We start from the raw sequence: 18,786 nt of genomic DNA, 5'->3' as shown, positions 1-18,786 counted from the left end.
GAGGTTGCAAGGGTTGAAGGCATATATGGAGTGAGATTGGGGTGCATGATGTGAAATTCACAAAAAATCAATAATAAGTTTAAAAAAAAAAAGAAACCTTACTCAAACACTAGCTTAGCTCACTACTGCCAAAATATGTGCATCGAAACAATCCTAGAAATCAACCATGTCCAAGAAGAGTTGCTACTGGCTACCTCTTGGTGGGAAATATGTCAAAGAATATCTCTGTCTCTGTGCCTCATGTGTGTGTATGTGTGTATATATGTGTGTATAATTATTCTTGAGTGTGCATGTGTGATTGAAGGTACACAGGTCAGTGGTAGATAGTGAGTTCCCTCCTCTATCACTCTGCACATTTCACTTTGAGGCAGGGTCTCTCACTGAGCCTGGGGCCTATTGTTTTGGCTGGCTAATGATATCTACCTATTTCTAATAGGAGTCTACCTATTTCTACTCCCACAGTTTTTGGGTTACAGATGCACACCAATGAATTCAGCTTTCACATGGGTACTGAGGATCCAAACCCAAGGCATCATGTCTTACAGGGTAGCCATTTGACACGCTGAGCCATCTCCTTTGCCTATACTTGACCATCTTTAATCTACCACAAAGTATAGTACAGCAAAAGAAACAACACTAACCACTGTGTACAGAACTATTCTGCTATGCACATGGGAACCTTAGTGGAGTCACACAGATAAAAGAATAGTTTTCTGCATTACTACTGTTCAAATAACTGTCATTCATACTGAATCAACCTGCCTTGGGGATCACCAGTGTATAAACAGAATGTTATTTTTAAAATATTTGCACCACAACACCCATTTGATAGGCACACAAGTGATTAATGATCCATACCAACGTTAGTGGTGATCAAGAAGCAGACACTGTGCTCTTAAAGAGAGAAACATTTTTGGGATTCACTTGCTGACATTTCTCATTTGTAGTGAGTCAGGGGAAGGTCCCAAACTGACAGTATTTGTGTAACGTGCTAGTTAAAATCATCAACCACAGAGCCTTATCTGATTATAATCTTGCCCCACCTCTTATGACTATAACCGTAAGAGAACTGTCTATCATGCCCTTCCTGGTCTCTCAAAATCATGTGCCTCTGAGTGTTCACATGTAAAAACTGTTTGGGGTGTAAACCCATGGTGGAGTGTGTACACAGCATGCCTGAAACTCTGTCTTTTATCCTGAGCACCAAAACAAACACACAAACAAGCTCTAACCCACAGCCATACAAACTGAGAAAATATTTGCAACAAAACATGCTGTGGTGGTCTGAATAGGAATGGTCCCCATAGACTCACAAATTTGAATACTTGGTCACCAGGAAGTGTTACTATTAGGAAGTATTAGTAGGCGTGACCTTAATGAGGAAAGTATCTCTAGGGGTGGGCTTTGATGTTTCAAATGCCCATACCAGACTCAGGGTCTCTCTTCCTGATGCCTTCAGATCTGGATGTAGAAGGCTTAGCTACCAAGTTTGCCTGCATGCGACCCCGCTCCCCGCTATGAGAATGGTGGTATAAACCTCTGAAATTGTAAGCAAGTACCGATTAAATGTTTCTTACGGTCATGGTCTCCCTTCATAACAATAGGACACTGATTAAGACCAACAGCTTGGTTCTATGGTATGTATTATGCAAGTGCTTGATAATTACATGTGTCTGATCATACACAAAAGTGTATATGCCATGAGGTAAATTTTAAAAGGCATGCCCATCAAAAGTTAACTTGGTGGGTAACAGTCAATACCCCTGGTTTTTGTTTTGTATCTGTGTGTGATTTTTCAATGTCAAGGCTAGAATCCAGGACCTCATGCATATGAGAAAAACCCACTACCACAGAGGTGCAAGCCCAGCACTTGCACCTCTGTTTTAAGGTGTGCATGCTCCCAGATTCTCTTGAATTGCGAAAACAGCCTCAGCTTACTGCACCAGAGCATCTCATTGATAAAACCTAATCTGATATTTGGAGTTGTTTTGTGAATAAAAGTAGTCTTATTTTTGATAAGGATGCTTCCTTGTTTCCTTCTGACAGGAATTGTTTCACCTCCAGAATTCAGCTTGGTGAGTGCTGAGAATGTAGAGGGGGAAAGGGAGCATCAGGGGAAGCAAGGCTGTCGTGAGGGGAATGACAAAGAACACACTGAAAACAGAGTATACCTGTGCATCTGAAGCCTTGACATGTTGGCTCTGCCATTGCTTTTTAAATAATTGATAGGGCCAAAGATCCGAGGACTACTTTAAATGCCGCAGGTGATAGAAGCTAGGCTCTGGTGAATCCAGAGGAGAGAAACAGCAAAGTAGGATGTCAGAGGGAAGAGCTGGCAAGTAATAAGAAGAGTGAATAATTTAAGATTTGCCAGGCCTGAACAAATCACTGGAGCGTTATGATGTTTTCCTGTCTTTGCTCTGAAAGCCATGTTCCCATCATTAGTTTAGTCATCAGTCTACCTGACTTTGATCTACATTAAAACATTGGGGAATGGGCTCTTTCCTGCCAGCAATACTGCGGCATCAAGACTGGCTAGAGTGCGAGATGGGATACCAATGGCAAACCCTGCTTTGCTGTTTGCCCATGTTTCATGCCCCAACACTTTGTGATAGCTTTCACATGTCAGAAGGGCCTCACTGTCGCATCCACACATACACCCTGTATATTCAGGCACCTATTAACAAATCTCAGATGCAATCAAGCGTGCATTGCTGAACTGGAGTCACCATACAGCTTCCCTGTCCCCCAAGCTCCAGCGTAATCACACAGGTTCCAGGCTACCCTCCACTGACCTCTCCACAGGGCCCCACCAGCCTGCCACAGCCCACAGAAATCAAGGTCTAGTGACTGCCACGTATGTGCTAGAAGGCTTGGATTGGGACTTTCGCTAAAGGTCCAAACCCACACATCAAATTGCACATAATGAACATACCCATTTGGCTGTCCACAGTATCTCAAACTCAGAATTTCCAAAACTAGGCTCCACATCCGCACTTCCTTCCCATGAATGAATCTTCTCCTATTTCAGCTGCTTCAGTCTACACAGTCTACATGGATCCAGAAAAAGAATGAACAATAACAACCAAAAAGAGACCCATTCTCAAATTGTTTTGGCTAAATGTGTGATCATTTGACATCACTTCAAAAATTTTTAGAAAACGGCTAGTAAGATGCTGAGTTGGGGGGGGGATTTATCCTGTCATAGTGTTACATCAAAAGATCAGAAAAGAAAGAAGAAAAGCAAAACATTAACTCATAAGGTTTTTTTAGTCAAGTTAAAGAGAGTGTCTATGAGAGAAGGTTTTACACATACATGTACATGTGTGTAGGTGAAGGTCTTCATTATGTGATACCATAGTATATAAACTGACTAGTTCTCAGAAGCTGCGTATCCAGAAAAACCACTGGAGGTAGCAAAAAAGAAAGCCAGGAGCAAGTGCTATAGACTCCAGCATAGGTGTAGACAATTCAGAACCAAAATCCCTGAGAACACAATCTAAAGGAAAGAACACTGTCTCAACTCAAGCAGTCAGCTTTGACTCTTTCTTCCTTGCTTTTGTGTTCTGTTCAAGCCCTCATGGAACTAGATGATTCCAACTCACACTGGAGAGAGCAGGCAATCTATTTTATTTAGTCTACTGATTTACATGTTCACATGCTAATTCCTTCCAGAAACATCCTCATAGACACAACTAGAAATAAGGCTTTAGCCAGCTCCCTGGACATCCCTTGACCCAGGCCTGATCACTTCAAATTATGAGTCACAGAAATAAAGAGGCTCTTGTGACAAGGGATGTTATATTTCTAGAATGGAGTTACCGAAAGATCTCTAGTCAAGCCAAATGGGCAAACTTAGTATTGACCAAAACAAACAAACAAACAAAAACCACCATGACATATCTCTCATGTTATAATAAAATATTAACAACAGTATTTATGTCTAATAGCTTTCCTGTGGTGGTTTAAATAAAAATGGCCCCCATAGGTCCATAGGAAATGGTGTTACAGAAGGTGTGGCCTTGTTGGGGAAGGTTTGACCTTGTTGGACGAAATGTGTCTCATTCTCTCCTGTTTCCTGTCAATCCAGGTGTAGAACTCTCAGCTCCTTTTCCAGCACCATGTCTGCCTTGATATTGCCATACTCCCTGCCATGAAGATAATAGACTAAACCTCTGAAACAGTAAGCCAGCTCCAGCAAATGGTCCACTGTACATAAAGAACCAAACTACATAAACCTCTACACAAGTAAGCTCGGTGATCCAGTCCTTGCCATCTACATGTGAGAATGCAAGGGAATGAGCCTGTAGGTAATTCCAGGCCCCTAGGCCTTAAGTGACTCCCATTTTCCCCAGTGCAGCACTCAGATAGAGAGCTGAGAGGAGTCACTGTGTATCTCTATGCTACAAGTTATTCTTTTGAGTTGACAGGATTGAGAGTTGCCCAGGAGACACACTTCTGGGTGAGTCTGGGGGACATTTCCAAACAGGTGTCAGGAAGATGTGGATTCCTGCCCTGAATGTGAGTAGGAGCGTTCCCTGTACCTCAGGTAGAGACTGAACGAAAAGGAGGCATGCACCAGCATTCATCTCCCTGCTGTCTGACTGAAATGTGGCCAGCTGTGTTCCTTTTCAGGAGTGTCTCCCACCTCAATTAAGCCAACCAAGACCTTCCTTCATGAGCATGCCAAGGGTTTAATCCAAGCTGACCAACCCCTCACTAGGTATGTCTGGAGATTCATCTCCTAGCTGAGTCTAAATCCTGTTGACAATCTGCACTGTCACAGACCCATCTGCCTTCTAAAATGGAACATTTCTTACCCATTTTGAAAACCACCCAGTTGTGTTTGCAAAGGGAGATTTAGGCCATGCATGCACAGAACTGTTTAATGATGACAGGCTTGTGTGGGGCCAGTGTCACTTGAGTCTGCTTTTCTCATGCTCCAGGGGCAGAATCATTCTCCTGGAATGCTGAAGGCCACTCTCTTCATGGCAACCGGACCACAACTAGTAATCAACACGGAATTTGACAAGCCCTCAAATAGAAGACCTGATGTTTAATTTGGGAACTGAGCTAAGTGGAGGCAGGGTGGACTTCACTGAAAGGGTTAGGAGCCCTTTGCTGGTGGAATTCCGCCTTGGTAATGGAATGACTGTGCCCCATCCAGGCTCTCTTTGGCTTATGTTTCACAGGCTCTCATATCACCCACTTTTTTTTTGAATAATTTTGGAGCAGGTTTCCCTTGCCCAGAAAAATCTTCTAAAACAGTCTCTTTAGATCCATTCTGAACAATTCATGTGTTTCAGAAGTCAAAGGTCCCTAGTGGCCTCGTCCATTATGTAAGTCCAGCTTGGCTACCTTGGCCCATGCAGCAACCACAGACACGCAATGTCCTTGGGTTTAAAATACAAGAGTGATGACAGAATTAAGGGTGCCTAGAGGATGGGAGGTTTGTACTGTCTATTCCTCTACTCAGCCATTTACTTTCTTTGATTAACAATATTTATTTAGCTATCAAAATGTGGGGGCTGGAGAGATGGCTCAGCCATTCAGAGTGCATGATGCTCACAGAGGTGCATTCAGTTCCCAGCATCCCCATTAGGCCGTTCACAACTGCATGTGACTCCAGCTCCAGGGGATCCAACTCCCTCTTCTAGCCTCAATGGGCAACTTCACTTATACGTATAACCCGCCCACACACACACACACACACACACATACACATAATTTTAAAAACAGTTTAAATGTATTACCAACACATGTACTTGTTTGTTCTGAAGATTTATAAAGTTAACATTTGTTAAGCAGTCAAACAAATGTTTGCCTCCAAAGACACATAAGCATGTATGAACATGCACACAGGTATGCATGGGCGCATGCACACACATTCACATATTGAATAATAGTTTATCATCAATGCATGTTCATTGTAACTAAGAGTGTATTAGCAGTAATGATGATGGGACAAGGTGAACAAGAGAACTGCCATGTTTCTTAGATGTCAAGTATAAGGGAGATTAGAGGTTTGGAAACAAGGGGTGAAAAAGGAGCAAGAGTAGAAATTGTGTTCTGTGTTACTGTGTTTTCCGGAGGATCATGGAGAGAGAGCTAAAGTGAGGTAGAAAGCATCCCAGGTCCTATGTTCTGGGAGCTTGTCTTGTCTCTCCTGGATGTTCACTGTACAAATGTAGAATGTGACAGTCAGAGAAAAAGCCTCCAGATCAAGGCTGCATAAATCCCACAACATCTGAAAGGCATTGACTGCATCTCAATTAGTAAACCATAGTCGGAACTAAAGCTTTTAAGAAGAAAACATTTTAGAGTAGTTATAAAGTGAGGCTAAATAGGGCTCTTGCCATTCATGCACACTAATTTTATGTTGATCCAAGTACCTGAACTATTTGCATTACATCTGGGACATTCTATGGAAAAACAATCAAAGCAATTAACTAACTAACTATTTTCTCCCCTTTTCTCCACACTATGGAATTAGCTGATGAGCAGTCACAGAAAACAACTTTTTACATGAATCTTTTATTTCATCATTGCTGACAAAAGTGAGGAGAAGAGGAAGGGGGAGAGAAAGCTCAGGATAAAGTGAAGGCCCACTACAGTCTGGTAGTTAAGAACACAGGCCTTCTGGTTAGAAGCCCATCCGACCCACTCTGTGCAGTGTGCTAGGTAAATGTGAGCAAGTACCTTGCATTTTCTGATCTTTAGTCCCTGGATCTATCAAATAAAGCCACTATTTTGTGTAGGTGCTGGTTTTGTAAACTCTGCTTTATTTGGGGTTTTATAAAGCCTCTACCTCCCTCAAACCCCCTAACCCTAGGTATGAGAGAAAGAAGGTCAGAAGGGAAAAGGGACACAGATCTCTTTACTTCTTCTAGCTGGGTAGGGTTATGGAGTTCTTTCAGCCTTCAGTATATCCAGCAGTCCAGGTAACCAGCAAACCAGCAAATGCAGCAAGCAGTCTTCTTTCTTCAAAGCATTCTTGAAGCATTCTCAAATCGTTTTTGCTCTCTGGGACCTCCTATTTATACTAACAGCAGCTCTGAAAGACCATATTCCTCTCCAGTGTCTCATGAGGCAATTATCAGCTGTGAACAAACAGTTTCATATACCACACTTGGGATTAAAGCAAAAACCTGCTTATATAACATAACTGAGTTTTTAAGGAAACTAAAGATCCTACTTCAGTTTTGATCATTGCATTATTTCAGGAACTTAGAGAATCAAGAAACCAGAATTCTGGACCAGCTTTGCCATGCACTGGATGACATATTTCAATAAACCAGTGTCATTTTCTTACTGACATCTTTTTTTTTTTCTTACTGACATCTTTATAAAAGCTCATATATAGCTTTTTCCTTGGCAGAATAATTGAAAAATTCAGAAAAGATAGATACTTTAGAAAGAACAGAGACAGATAAGATGTGAGTAGGTATTCATTTTAAACACACACACATGCTGCATTTCTATGCTTATGTATAGTGCATAACTATATGTAATTCAAGAGATTGGTTACTTTTATCATTAAAAAAGTGGGATCAAAAAGGGTTTTCTTCAAAGCTCGATCAAGCTTCCATTTGCTTGTCACCTGGGGCTTCCATATTATCAATAATTGTTGGATTAAATAACAGAGGGTAAACTACAGAGATGGCTCAGTGGTTAAGAGCACTTGCTGCTCTTACAGAGGACCTGGGTTTGGTTCCCAGCATGGACATGGCAGCTCACAACTCTCTATAACTCCAATAATAGGGCATTTGACAGCCTCTTCTGGCCTCTGCAGGTGACAGACATATTGCATACATACATACATATAGGTAAAATACTCACACCCATAAAATAAAATAAATTTTACAAGAGGCAATGGGCAAGTGGGAGCTCAGACTTCTCCATGAGTCTGGGACTGGATATGGACTTCAGTTGAAACATGTTACAGATTTCTGTGCAAGCCTAGGTAGGTAAATGTTAACTCTAAATGAAAAGGACTGCAATGTGCCAGCTATTATTGGGTCTCATGGGTCTCAGTTGTTGAACATGTCTTCATTTCAGTTTTACCACAGAGACTTCAGAGTGTGTTTCTGAAGGGGCTGATGTTTCTGATAGGGCTGATGGGGCTAAGCAGTGCCCCCCTCCCCAAGGCTCAGTCAGTGATAACAATAAAACCATGGATGGATTCCCAGAGCAAAAGAGTTTAGACAAAGAGCTGAAGCTCTAGTTATATCTTCCAATCAGTATGTTTCCCTTCATTAAGATCCTTGAAATCCCTGAATTTGGTTCATTAATGAAGGCTCTAAATCCCACAAAAAACAGGTTCTCTACAATTCATTCCTTACTTAACTGGGATCAAACTGGCCCTGTGAGTAACACATGCCATTGATGAAGCCACACCCTATTTCAGCCTCTCAAAACGCAGAGCCAGTATTGATATCATTTTCAAGCACATAGGGTCAGAATGAACTTAGTTAACACTAGATTTTCTGAAGAGAAGATAAATCCCAGGTTCCCCGATTCCTCCATACATGTGATTAAGTCCTGCAAAGTCTTCAAAGTTATGGCAAAAGCTCTTTCTCCTCATCTATAAAACGTCATCCACATAATACTGGGTCATGGAATCCTCCAGAAGTCAGGGTGGAAACTTTCAGGAAATATGGGAATGAAGACTTGAATCAGAATTACTGATCCTCAGACTTGAAGCCAGGCCCTCGTAGGACTTTCTGATGAGTCCCTTGAAATGCCTGCCGCAATGGAGCCATGCTAATCATGTTTTGTGCAAGGTCACTCTTGATTAAACCTCATTAAAGAGGGGGCTCCTCAAGCCCTGTGATAACTTCTTTTTTGTAGAAAATACTGCTTTCCTTGAATGCACATTTAAACGAAATTGGAAAAATCTAGGCTGTTACATTTAAACGCTTTTAATTAAAGCACATTCATGAAATAGCAATAGTGCCGGGATTTATGGAGACTTTTAGCGTTGCTCAGGGAAATGGTGCAGTGTGGTCAGAAGTATTTCTGACTCGTGGTCAAAGGACACCAAATTTAGTTACATGATGTTATATAAAGACTATTGGAATGAACAATAAAACCCTAAGAAACAAGACTGCTCATCTGACATCAGCACTCACTAATTGGATCTTTTGTCACGGAGACCCAAGCAGCTTCATCTAAGAAACTGAAGGTTTGAAGCTGAAGGCTACATGAGGTCGCTCCAAGTCTAAAATGATGATATTACTCACTCTGTTAATTATTTTTAACTTAGTCATTACTATGTGAGTTATAAAACTCATTCTCACTTTTAGCCTGTCTGATTGGAATTTTTATTTTATCTCCTTTAATGTAGCACAGCCCCAGTTTATGAGTCGAGGGCTCACTTAGCAAGAGATCGGAAAAGAAACAGAAGAGTCCGCCCTGTGTCTTAACACCTTCACCCCAGAAGGGAGATTGCTTCCTGGAATGTATGCTGTCTCCCTTAAAGCTATGTTCCAGAATGTGGTCAGCCTTCAAGTCTACACTGAGAGTGTGCTCAGTCTAATGCAAGCAGAAATGGGCTTTCTGCCAAGACCCTCTGTCAATTTGCTGAGTGATATACCTTCTGAAGAACAGAGACTCTCAGATAATTTGAACAAATTTCTTAGCAGTCCTTCCAAAAAGAGTTTCTGAAGGTAAGATGGGCAGTGTGGACAAGCTAATGTACAGCCTCAGACATGGCCATCTGTTCTTACCCGCCCCCAACCACTAGAATACAGATGAGTGAAAGACAACCCCAGGAAGTCAACCTTGCTTTCTATAAAAGGTCAAGGTGGGTCTCTTTGATAACTTGCTTTCCAATTGTCCCGCAAGTTTCCAGAGACATTCTCCACACTTCGTAACACTGAAACAATATTTTTATACTTGAATAAGTGAAATAGTTCTGAGAGTGTCCAAAAATCACAAAGCATTTTTCCTTCTTTAAAAAAAAAAATCTATACACTTAGGACTAAAAGAGTGAGACCCTAGCTTTGATGGATGGATGTGTCAGTTTGCCAGAATACAATGAACTGGAGAGCTGAGTACTTCCTTTTGACCTGATGATGTGAGACTTTTCTTTGTGTGGATGCTGAGGGACAGAAACAGCTCCTCAGTAAAAACCGGGTGACATTTTTATCATCTAAAATGCAGGCAGAATAATAAGAACTAAATGGGGCATGGTAAGCAAATGCAACGCTTTCCACTCCAGCCTAAAAAAATAATTCTAAATTTGAAAGGCATTACCCTCACCAAGGATGGCATTGCTCTAAAATTTATGCTCATAGAATATTAAAATGCATTAAGTTCAATTTTTCAAAAAGCATTTGTTTATTGATCCGATGATTACATTATATACATTTGAACTGCCAAATGTATATAAATAAGCAGGAAGGAACTGATATGTTATTCATCACTAAATCCAGAGGACTTCATTTTTAATGTGTAATATAGCTGAAAAATAATTTGTGAGAATTATGAATGTTAATATCTACCTGTTAGACATACCCGTTCCATAAGAAGTCTTCCATCATCAATGAAGCATAGAATCCCACAGTGCGGGAGCCTTCAGTCCTGACCTTGGAGGTAAATCCCAGTGCATTAAGTATTTCTTTATGCACAAAATGAAAGCAAACTAAGTAAAGACTAGGAATTGGGGGATCTTTGAAGCACAGCTGCTCTGTATACAAGCTATGCCACTGATGGAACAATCCGTACCTGTACCTTACCACTGACTAACTCTGTGGCCATAAGCCAACCATTCCATCTCTCCTGAACCATTTTCATATTATTAAATGAGGCTAATAGCAATAACTACTTACTAAGGTTATTTTAAGTATTAGTGAAGTAAATATATGGAAAATACCTGGTGCCTGGTGACATGCTAATCATTAGTATCATTTATAATATTTGTCATAAACAAATTGATTTTTAGGTCACCATTCATTGACAGCTTCTTTGTCTTAAGAAAGGTACTAAATGGGCTTTGTTTGCTTATGTATAAAATCTTGTGTTTCAAATCACTGAAGTCCTGTAGTTGGGATTCAAAGCTGAAACACTATAAAATGAGGGTCAGTGCCTTAAGGCTCAAACCCAACAGTTATGAATGAGATTCCTAGTTACTACCAATCCTACTTCTTGAAGTTTAAACCCAAGACAGGATGACCATAATCTTTGACAGGGTCAGTCTGTTGGCGAAGATACAGATGGATGGTACTACTGTCACATGAAAAATATGTCTGTCTCATTCCTTTGATAATTAGCTCACTAAAGTGATCCCCAAATTTTGTTATTTCATGAGTTTCCTTCACTCTTGACCCTATCTTTCACTTGCTTGCAAGGCTCAGGATATATTATTGTGTTCTAAGGAATCTGGAGATGATTGCAAGGCTCTGGGATGGTGTGCTGAGGGTGATTGCAAGGCTCTGGGATGGTGTGCTGAGGGTGCTTACACACAGCACCCTATGGTATCGCATGGATTTGAGCATCTGAGGATTTCATATCTGCAGGGTCTTAGAGCAAATCCTCCATAGTTACTGCATGATGATTGCATACTTGACCCATTAACATGCTTTGCTGTGAATATATCTATTCCTGTACTGTCTTCCAGATACATACCTTAGAGTCATACTTTGAAATTCACTTTTCCCAGAAATCTGGTTGACAAATTGTCCACTAAAGTAATAATAGCATATTTAAAAGTATCAAGATGTGCCATGTTGACAGACTAACTTAGAAAGAAATGTTCAAGGCATCAACAGCAAGACAGTAAATCTTACTGAGAAGGACTTAACAATATATAAACATATGGAGGCAGCCTAATCAAAGATCTGAAGACTACATAATATGATTTTTAAAATCTTAGAAGCTAGAGAGATGGTTCAATGGGTAAGAGCATATACTACTTTTGTAGAGAACCTGAGTTGGGTCACCAGGTTGCATATTACGCAAGTCACAACTACCTATAACTCCCATTTCAGGAACTGATGCCCTCTGCTGGTCTCCACAGGTACCTGCAGCCAGTTGTAGATATATACATACAGACGCACATACACAATGTTCATAGTTAAAAATGAAATATTTTTAAAGATAAAAAATTTACAAATGCAATAATTATCACAATTTCAACATATAAAATGTTTATCATCTGTTTCTTTAACTCTTGAGAAAAAGCAAAGGTTTCAGCTTAGCCAAATAAGAAAGAGAAGACTACAGTTGGATTACCAAAATACTTGATTTCCAAGCTTACAAAACTAAGGTGTGGGATGGAGATGAATAATGAGATTGACAGATAAGAACAGAGTCTAGACAGACTCACACAAATATGGACAACTGAGCTATGAAAACCATGCAAAGGCAAATCAGTAGATAAAGAGTAGCCTTTTCCAGTGAAGAGTGATTGACAGTTACACATTGACATTTGGAAAAGGAGCTTCAATATGCACCCATATCACATATAAAAAGAATTTTAAAATGTCAGCCAGATCTATACTTTTTAAATAAAGCTTATAAAACTTTTAGAGCAAAACAGGAGCTATATTTATTACCCAACATTAGGCAAAATGTCTTAGATATGACACTCAAAGCAAGCTCATTGTGGTTAGTTAATTTTCTCATGACTGTGACAAAACACCTGACAAATAGGTTTAAGGAAGGGAGGAATTGAGGGGTGAGGCTCTGGTTGACTAGAACAAACTGTCATAGTAGAGAAGGTGTGATGGTAAGATTGGCAGGAGTCTGAGATGGCTGATCACATCGCAGCTGTAGTCAGGAAGCAGAGAGATAAGTGTTGCTGCTCAATTGACTTTCTCCTTTTTATTCTTCCTGGGACCCTGGGCCATGAGTGATATCACTCACATTCTGGATGGGTCTACTCTCCTCAGTTCAGCCTTTCTTGAAACAGTCTCACAGACACACCCTCAGGTGGCTTCAAATCCAGTCACATTGACAGTAATGATTAATGTTCACAATCACTGCTTCATAAGACTTAAAGATAACTACTCTTTGAAAGACATTGTCAGGAAACCGAACAAAATCATAGACTGAATCAGACTACTTCTAAGGCATGTATCAGTTAAGCTCTTGAATCCAAAATACACATTCTGAGTCAACATACTTGAGTCAAAAACAAGAAATCTAATGACTCAAATTTTTTATTACAATTTATTCACTTTGTATCCCATCTATAGCTGCTTCCCTCAGCCCCTCCCAAATCCTACCCTCCCTCCCTCTTCTCCTTTCATGCCTCTCCCTGAGTCCACTGAGAGGGGAGGTCCTTCTCCTCTTCCATCTGACCCAAGCCTACCTATCAGGTCTCATCAAGACTGGTTGCATCGTCTTCCTCTGTGGCCTGGTAAGGCTGTTCCCCACTCAGGGGAGGTGACCAATGAGCCAGCCACTGAGTTCATGTCAAAGACAGTCCATGTTCCTATTACTAGGGTGGACACTGAGCTGCCATGGGCTACATCTGTGCAGGAGTTCTAGGTTATCTCCATGAATGGTCCTTGGCTGGAGTATCAGTCTCAGAAAAGACCCCTGTGCCCAGATTTTTTGGTTATTTTGCTCTTCTTGTGGAGCTCCTGTCCCCTCCAGGTCTTTCTATGTCCCCTGTCTTTCATAAGATTCCCTGTACTTTGCCCAACATTTGGCTATGAGCTAATGACTCAATTTTAAAATAATATTTAATATATGAATAGACACTACCTAGGAAATTATACAGGTATCAAATAAGCACATGAAATGATGCTTAGTATGACTTACCATCAGGCAGATAAAATTTAAAATCATAATGAGAAACCATTTGTATCTCTTAAGACTGCTAAAATTACAAACCAGTTCACATTCAGTGTTGAAGCTGTAGGGAACATGGAATCTCCATGATTGGTGGAAAATAAGATGAAAATCATGGTGGATGTGGGGGTTTCTTTAAAACACTTGTCATATATCATTATCATATGACCCCTCCACATTGTCATATCTATAAATGTTTTGTCCTCAGGGTAAATAACTGTCCCCATCATCCTCCTTAGGTCATCAGCCATAGTACCAGCACCTTCGTGGATCCTGGTGGAGGCGTGGATGTTTAAGCTGCTCTCAGCAAAATCAAGGATCACTTCCGCTAGGAAAGATGAGAGTGTTTTATCAGAAGAGGAAAAGACAGTAACAGATTCACAGGAAAGGCCTATCATCACTCAGGCTTTTGTGATATGAAAGTCCAGCCATGAAAACCCAGGGTTCAATGACTATGAGCTAAAACATAGCAGCAACCCTTGTGTTCCTCCCTTCTGGTCATGGCCTTTAGCAGAACAAGAGCAAACCTTTATGTAAAAACTTGGACATCAGAGACAAACACACCTCAGGCTCCATAATAAGCCAGGCTCCAATGTTTATTACCCATGCATCCTCTGACATGAGATAGATCTCTCATTTTTTTTTAATTTCTTTCTATTAAAGGTGGCTGGCACCTTCTATAAAGACTTTAATAAAAATGGGTGTGTGATGGTTTGAGTGAGGTATTCCCCCATAGATGCCTGAACAGTTGGTCACCAGTTGATGGTATTTTGGGGTAAGTTTAGGAGGCATGTCTTGGGAAGAACTGTGTTACTCGGTAGGATTTTCAGGTTTCAAAAACTTCTTGCCATTTTCAGTTTACTATCTTCCTGCCTCATTCCTATGGCTCAACAGGTGAGCCCTCAGGTTTCTGCTCCTGTCTGCATGCCTTTACTTCGCCATCACAAGCCCAAACAAGCTCTTTCTTCTACTGGTTGCCTTGCTCATGGAGTTTTATTATTGCAGTAGAAAAGTAACTAACACAGAGTGTATGGTGAGCACTGAATAGAGTTCCTAATACATAGGAGAGATGGTTCATAGACTAACCATCCCTGTTGCCAGCCATCATGATATCCCCAATCTGGTAAGCATTCTCCCAGCTAATTCCATCACCACCCTTGCCCAAATTATTGCAACCACTTTTTAATAGACTTTTCTGATGGTAGGTTTCTCCTCCCTGGTGTAGCCTTACACTCTGTGAGAACAATCCTTTCAAAAGGAAAATCTGGTCGGCAGCTTCTGACTGTTCAGCATACTTGGCAGAGATGGGAGAACCCCACTAGACACTGTATTTTATTTTCTGTCTGTGGTGCCTACAGTGCAATAGGTGTGTGTGTTTGGAACAGCACCTGAATGAACAAAGGGGGCAGAGTGGTCTGACATGACAGGTGGAAACAGGATCTAGGGGCCACTCCAGACACTGGGGTGCAATCACACCATGTACCTGCAGCCTTTCTGATTTCTGCCTTCATATACTGCTTTTGAAATACTTCATTGTCAAGCATTCATCGGACGCTCCTCCTACCTGGAGGAAGGTGTGGTAAAGATATAGATATAGGGATGGCAAGATGGTTCAGCAGGTAAAGACACTTGCTGTGTGAGCCTGGAGGCCCAAGTTTAACCCCCAGAACCCACACAAAAGTAAAAGAAAAGAAATGAGTCCACAGAGTTGTCATCCTATCATCACACATGTACCCCCACATTAATAATAAATAGTATTTCTTTTAAAAAGATGCAAAGTTCAAAAGGTCTGGTTGAAGTATGAAGACCTGAGTTCCATCCTCCATCCCCAGGACCCATGTTAAAAGACAGGCATTGTGACCTTGTGTGTAATCACAGCACCAGAAAGGCAGATGGATCCCTGGGGCTCACAGGCCAGCCTAGTGAAATAAGCATCTCCAGATCCACTGGGAGACTCTGTCTCAAAAAAAATGAGGTGGGAAGTACCTGAGGAATAATATCCAGAGTTGACCTCTGCCCTAAACCCACTGTGCACACAGGTACACATGCACACACACACACACATCTGTACCGGCACAAACATGAACATGCATGCATACCCATGCTGACATGGGGGAGGGAGAGGAAAGGAAGGAAGGAAGGAAGGAAGGAAGGAAGGAAGGAAGGAAGGAAGGAAAAAATGTCTGGATAGGTGCAGACAGTGAGCAAAGAAAAAGAGTATCCTACCAATGCAAGTGAATGGTCTCTGTTGAGGCACAGAAGTGTGAGAAAGCCTGGATAATTGTGAGCAGAAAGGAGAGCTGGAGGACAAAAAGATTGAAGAGCCCAGTCATGCCTGAAGCATTTCAATGGACCTACAGTGAGGGGAGGCGGAAAGTAAAAGGGGGAGAGGACTGGCTGGATTGTGGTCGAATAGCGTAATTTCCACCTCGCCCACAGCTCTCTGACTCTGCTTTGACTGTCTCTTAGACATTGTTCAGGAACTCGGTGTGATTCATTGCTTTACATCCCAAGCTGGTTCAGAGGTGAACAATGCTCACGCACAGAGCATAAGCTGCCATCTGTAGAGCTTTTCCAACCTTTGACAGCATGAATCCCCAAATGCTGTAAGGTGGGACATCGTCACTATTGCTATTGTAGCCATAAAATGAGAGCGAAAAGGAGAAGGCATGAACAAGCACTTTCAAGTCTTATAGGCAGTGAGTAGAAAGAGCCAAGGTCAAGCTCCTGATGATTTGGATTGTTTGCTTCATTTTGCCCTTTTCAGAAACGATGCTTTTCTACTATTTTGTAAATGTTCCAAACTTTAAGTTTACAGTAAAGTGCAATAACTGTGGTTGAAGGGCTTGACTGTTTCGATTTTGGAAAAATAAAGTGATATTTGGAAATGGTAAAAACATATTTATTGAAGGATACTGGGTTTTTTTGTTTGTTTGTTTGTTTGTTTGTTTGTTTGTTTTGAGATAGGGTCTCTCTATAGCCCTGGCTGGCCTCGAATTCACCATCTCATCGCCTCAGTCTCCTCAGTTCTGGGACTGCAGGAATACACGACCTCTCTGGCCTGACTGAGGGATTTCTATCTAATGTCCAGCAATGATTCAGATAAGAAAAAAATGGAGCATTCATCGGACTTCCAAAAAACATGATTTTAATTCAAATATAAATTCTATATTTTACAGTATACATACGATAAAATTCAAAAACATACTTCATCTCTTGTGACACCAAAAGAGTCAATCAACCTCTGGCACAGTTCTCTTGTCAACTGACAGGATGCTCAGATAGTTCTCACAGGTCCCTGTTGTAGCTACCTTCACCATTTCACATACAATGAATTCGTGTTTCACACAATTTCAGTCTCTCTATTGGCATAAGAACTATATGACAAGGATTAAAATCTGAACATGGAAAATCTCTGAATTTCCCTGTTCTCATCCCTGCTACACCATATAGTTTTTCTACCTCTTCAGTATTATTATAGTCATTGATCACCCACCAAAATCCCTTGTGAAACCCCTTTGTCATGTCTACCCCCACCCAGAATATTATACTGTAAAAGCAAATACAGCTTTGTTGAGTCTAAGTTCAAAGTGAGCTCAGTCTATGGTGCATCCAACTCCACTCAGCACCCTGTTAACCACATAAAGAAAATGCTGCTAAAATTCTAAAACTTCTGAGTTTCCTATTTGACACCTCAAAGATTCCAGCTGCTCTCCTCACAACTCTATCTCCAGGGGACCCAATCATAACTCAGGAAAGTATAACCACATGCCCTGCCAACAGCTTACAGTTTAATAGTGAATCCCTGGCAGCTTCCTGATAACTGGCTAGGGATCCTCTTCCCAGCTGTTGGGTCCAGCTGAGTAAATACACAGCTGGTAGCTACAGCCCATAACCCTGGATATGCCAGGGTCCTGTTGTGTACCTACTAGCAGGTAGAAAATCACCAAAACCGGTGATACTCAATCACTTACTAAGATGCCCAGAAAATGGGTTGTTCTATTTATTGAACTGGAGAGCTAAAGGCAAATGCCTTGTTGATTTCAATAAAAGTAAATTAAAATCTTTACACTGTACCAAAAGTATAAATATTTAAACTTATCGTTAATCCTAGGATGCCGGAGAAATGTGTCCATTCCAGCACATCATACGTATTAGCCAGAAAGGGATAATAGGAAGCAACTGAAAATATTTGTCTGCATTCACTCTATTACGCATTTTCCTCCTGAAAAGATAATTGTTTATTATACATTATTACTATCATTGTTTTTATTATTAATAATAATTATCATTATTAATCTTCTGAGCCTATCATTTTCAGAAGAAATATTCAGTACTATCCTACTCCTTCTGGGATACTGTAATATATAGTCATCCAGGTTTTGTATCACTTATAATAGTGGGCTTCTACTGGGTCAAAGAGTTAGCAGGCAGGGAACGTGTGACTATGGTTCTTAAGGATGAATTTGAATGGGTGAGTGGACACTGGGTGAAATGTGTTAAGAAACATCATTTGTAGAGAAAGCAGCATGTATGAAGAGATAGAGAAATAAGACAGCAGTGCATGTTGCAGAAGGTTCGCAGAGTCAGGAGTGAAGAGAGAGGTAAAGCTGGGAGTTACAACCTGAAGACAGAATTTTCTTTTCAAATCAAGTCTTCTGTTACATTTTCACCATCTGTGTATGATCTGCAGTGTCCCGTGGAGCTTGAAAGCTCTGTCTGCTGTGGTTTGGGGTTTCCTGCTCTCAGTAGAATACTGTCAACCCACTCTCATTGGCTGTTCATTCTAACCGTGTCTGAAAAAAATAACGGGATGACAGATGTCATTCCTGTTCTGTTCTTAGCAGAAATGACAGTGCTGCTTCCTCCTAATAATGATGTTTCTCTCTGACCCTGGCACACATCTCCACCATTACAGGACAGAAGACCCCAGGATATCTGTTCCCAGGAGGACCTGAGTAACTTCTATGCCTTTTGAGACAGAAT

This window comes from Psammomys obesus, unplaced genomic scaffold, assembly GCF_907164565.1.
Source record: "Psammomys obesus unplaced genomic scaffold, mPsaObe1.curated_primary_1811, whole genome shotgun sequence".
NCBI classification, from domain to species: Eukaryota; Metazoa; Chordata; class Mammalia; order Rodentia; family Muridae; genus Psammomys; species Psammomys obesus.
This window is presented reverse-complemented; position numbering follows the sequence as displayed.